This window comes from Mus caroli, chromosome 5 (assembly GCF_900094665.2).
Source record: "Mus caroli chromosome 5, CAROLI_EIJ_v1.1, whole genome shotgun sequence".
NCBI lineage: Eukaryota > Metazoa > Chordata > Mammalia > Rodentia > Muridae > Mus > Mus caroli.
The window spans coordinates 119468704-119473821 of NC_034574.1; positions in this window are offsets into that span (position 1 = coordinate 119468704).

Genomic DNA, 5118 nt, shown 5'->3' on the forward strand with positions numbered 1-5118 from the left:
GAGAGAGAGAGAGAGAGAGAGAGAGAGAGAGAGAGAGAGAGAGAGAGAGAGAGGCAGTTCTGTGTTTGTATGACTTCTGATCATGGAAGACGTGTTTAACAGACCCAGGAGGCTCAACATCTAGGAAGAGTGGAATCCCTTAGTGGACAGCTCAGTTTTCTACCACAGTGTTTAAATAAATCCAGGAATTTGGACTCAGACTTAGATGCCCTCACTGTTTGATGCTATGCAATTCGTGTAATGGACTGTAGTCAAGAGTCCTTTCTTTTTTAATTTAAAAGATGCATACGTTCCTGGATCCATAGAACCTTGTCAACATGACTAATTGCGTAGGCTACATAACTTTCAGATAAATGATTTACACATGGTAGAATGTTCATTAGAACATTTTAACACTATGCTTTCTCCACTTTCAAAACACCCAGGTGGACTGTAGTACCTGACAGATACATATATTTTTAAATGTTTTATGAGACGGGATCTCAAACTTGGTATATAGCTGAGGATAGCCTTGAACTCATGATTCTCTAACTTCACCTCTTTAGTGCTGGGATTACAGGTTCCCACCATCACACTTTGCCTAAAGTTTTAATGCTCACATGTGAATTTCATTAACTCAGTTCTTGGTTGACTCAGAAATAAAACAGCCAAATAGCATATCAGATGGACATTAGGAACTCCCAGAAACAACAGGAAATTGAAGATAGTGACTCAGACGTGGGAAGGAAGATGGTAAGCAGGAGCCACAACTATAATTTCCCACCAAGAGCCAATCTGGGGGAAAGAATGGTGTGTGTGTGTGTTGTTGTTGTTGTTTGATAAAGTGAAAAAATATGTTTTTAGTGTGTTTGTTTGTGTGTTCAAAAGGACTGCTAAAGTAATGAAGGGTTGAACACATTTCAAACATTGACGAGTAGGTACTGTACTAAACTTCCACACTGGTTCCATTTACCCATCAATGTAGTAGAATCTTATTTATTTTTGTTTCTCTGCTAAATCACTGATAGTCAATATTCATCATTAAACATATTTGTACATTTTGTTGGTACTTAAATGCAGCATTAATTATTTTATCAGTACTATTGACTTCCACACAACTGTTCTGTTTTTTTTTTTTTTTTTTTAGGACTATTGAAGCCAAAGAGAGTCAATTGTTAGAAGGACTTGAAGCCTCGACTCTGCCATTTTTATTAGTGATATATCTGAAATTATGGGATGCCTAAGAATCTAAGTTAAACACATTATATTTATCAGTATTCTCATTTCCAATATTAATATTATTTGTTAGAAATCAGACTCTAGAATTAGAGAAGAGAAATAGGACACACACACACGGTGGGGGGGGGGACACATTAACCTCTCCCACACAAGCCCCACCTTGTAAATCAACCAGGCGAGTTTTCTCTTCTCTCCCATCTGCATACATTTAGTTGAAAGGCTAGCCTAGAAGAGTGAATGATTCGATTCCATTGATTTGATCTCATAATAAAGGGAACAGTGGTGTCCTAGTTTGCTTTCTACTGCTGTGATAAAACACTGACCAAAGAGAGAGTTTATTTGGGTTGTATTTCAGCTCACAGCACATCATTGAGGGAGGTCAGGGTAGGAACTCAAGCAGGAGCTTGCAGCATGGATGACTCTAGGTGAGAAAAGGTCAAATTCCTATGGTGGGTTGTGTTGTGTGATGGACAAAGCCTCTCTGTCCACACAGGTGTCAGGAGCACAGAACATTAAAGACTTAGCTATCAGTCCGAAAGGCTAAAGAGTCACACTGTCCAAAGCTGTGGCCCAGCATTGAGGATGCCTCCAGTGCATGTCACATACTGTGTGACAAATTAAGCCTCATCTGCATGTTCCTCATGGATCCCAAATTCAAAAGCACCCAACAGGCACATGCCCATGAGCACAGCTTATGGTCTCAGACCAGATCTGTTTTGTACCCACTCCACTGAAATCTTCAGGATCTGTTACAAATATATCAATAATCTCACGAGTTAGTTCCCCATTGACTAAAGAGAGATTTGGTCCCTCCTGAGGTAAGATTTTTCTCTTTCCAAATAAATATATAAAATATTGACAGTGCAGTCTTTGTTGGTAAGCATTTAGCTCTGTTTAAAACAAATGATTTTAAACATTGGCTATTGGATTGTGGGATGGCTTTTAGGTTCGTAGAGATGAGATGATTCCTGGAGTCTAAGGAATTAATTGAGCAGAATAGTCAATTGTTTCTGATCACAAAAAGTATTATAAAAGATGGTTGTTATTTGATTCCTTTGCATGTGAATTGGTTTTTTATTTTCTCTGCAGTCTCAATGACTAAGTAGCAGCATTCCTTAAAACATAATACTCCAACCATCAGCATTCTGGGTTGTAAAGAGGAATATTGATTTTAATGTCAATTTTTTCCCCAAAGAAAGCAGTGTAGCATTCGCTGAGGCTTAAATAAATATGTTTCTTCCAGTCAATAAGAAAGACAAATAAATACTTTCATTTTAAGATACATTTATATACCACTGAGGTTCTCTCCCTTATGAATGTGCCCTGCCTTTGAGTTCAAAGAATTCTGAGCATTGTTCATAGCATTGAACGATGGCTCAAATAATCCTTCACATTAAGAGGACTGGGAGTCAAATACCCCACGTATGTAGGTGTCACACTTTGTAATAACTTATTAAACAAATCACATACTTCCTGCCTTCCTACAAGGATGCTGAGCATAATTTTGTTTTGTAACTTCACACATAAATCCTATGTATTTAGATCAGATCCATCCACTACTTTTCCCATCCCCATCCTCCCTAGCTCTTCCCCAACACATCCTCCTTCAAACTTCATATCTTCTTTTATTTAGTCCAATTGGCACTGCCCATATGTGCATGGGTGGAAGGCCACCACTCGAGTGTGGGCAACCTACTAGGAACCAACCACTGAAGAAAAGTGACTCTCCCACCTTTCCTTTGCAGCCACCACTTGCCAATATTGCTCCTCAGGTGGGGGTGGGGCTTGTGTGGGAGCAAGCACAGCTGCCCTGGGTTCAGAAATGCAATGATCCTGCATTGCCCAGACACTGTTTCACTGCAGTCCTCGGTGACCTCTGGCAACCTCTGGTGGTTTCCATCTTTCCACCCCCTCTTCCTCAATGTTTCTCATGCCTTGAAGGGAAGAAAGAATCGATAGAGATGTCCAGTTAAGGCTGAGCACTCCACATTCACATATTCTGTGAACTTTGGCCAGCTGTGAGTCTCTGTGTTGAACCACCATGCACTGTAGGATGAAGTTTGTCTTCTGAGGGGTGGAAGATGCACTAATTGATGGGTATAAAATACTTATTGAAGAGGTGGCTTAATATTATGTCCTTTTGGCAAAATAATACTAGTGAACTCTTGAGGCTTATGACCTCCACAAAGTATTTTTTGAGCTAAGTTATGCACCACTAAGAGTCACAAAATTCACACTAAGACCTAGTGCTGCTTTCAAATTGAGAGTAAACATTCACACACTTGTTTCTGCAGCTTTAGTGTGCATTCTTTTGTTCTATCCTTAGCTTTGTCCCATCTGCCGGATACCTTTGCTTAAAAGTACTCAGCACTGGTCCTGGCATTGGGTAAAACTGACTCAAGTTAGCAATCTCAGCATCTATAATTACAAGGAATTAAACTTGTTTTATACCCACACAAAATTTGTCATTTAATGCAACTGACTGCCTGTCACAATTTCTGCCTGCATTAATTGTGAATTATGGGCCGTTTACAATATAGCAACACAAAAAGTAGCTCCCGGGCCTGTTTCCAAAGTTCGAGTCAATTTATGGCACATTTGATATTGACCAATTATTTATAAAGTCTATTAAATCCAACAGTACTGCTGGTAGGAATAGATTTATTAGAACAACTAATGTAAAATGTAATGAAAAAGATTAAGTCTCCTTATGAAATATTAATATCCCTTAAATCTGGTCATTGTAAGTCTATAATTGCAGTTTTTCATCTGTGGGTGTTTCTAATGAAAACTGCAGGTGGAAGTTTAAACTCTCACGACCAAGAACGTCCAAACTGCAAAAGGGAAAAGGAGCTTCGGAAAATGACAGATATCAATTTCAGGGTGGCAGCTCCCCTGTGAGAAATACAGCTGGGAATTGAAGGATGCATAAGCTTAAACTCTACCTATAATGTATGTGTGTAGGATACACACACTCTTGAAGGCGATGTTGAGCATCAAGATGTTTCTGCTTTTTGCTTCTTCTCGATTGAGACTGTGAGAGAGAGACTAGGATGAGAATAATGTTCATCTGCCAACTCAAGTTGAAAATGAAAACTGCTAAATGAAACTCTGAGCACATCAAAAGGGAAGGGAGGATGGGTTCAAGCTTAAATATTGAGATATTGAGTGAGGTTTTCTTTGGACATGGACTTGTGAAGTTCAGCCATGCTAGGAGGGTTATATTGGGTGCTCCTTTCTCATTATTCTTTAAGCAGAGGATCCAGGTTTTCTCTTTAAAAGTTTCAAGAAAGAAAATACTGTCTGAGGGGTGGGGGGGGATGCTGGGGGTAGGAAACATGTAATATATTAATAATATCTCTTAAATCTGGCTGCCAAGGGGTGGCCACTTTTGGTGAGTCATATCCTTCCCAAGGAAAGTGACTTGCTTATTCCTTACCACTGTTCCTAACACATCATTGTTAGTCATCTTGTTTTTGATCTAGCATTCAGCCATGGCCATTTTCCTCTGCTGTGGTCACTGGCACCACCCCATGTCATTTCCTGTCAATGCCTGTTATTTCCTTTAAGTTGGAACTCTTGGCTGGACTATCTGTTCCCAGCTCTTCCTGGGATGTTCTGTCTTCACAAACAACCCCCTCAATTGCAGGTTCTCTCAGCTTACTCATTTTTCTCCCACCTTGCATCACACATAGACTCTCAGACTCATTTCCTAGACTTCATTACTGGCTTCGTGTCAGATGGAATGAGAGGATATCAGGGTTAATATTCTTCCCTTGGAGGATGTCAGAGTAAGAATTCGGGGTAGTCTTCCAAGGTGTCACTCAAGTCTGTTGCTGGGGAAACAGCTGCAAGTGAAATTCTATGCCCGGAACCACAGCAATATTATCCTGCTTCATA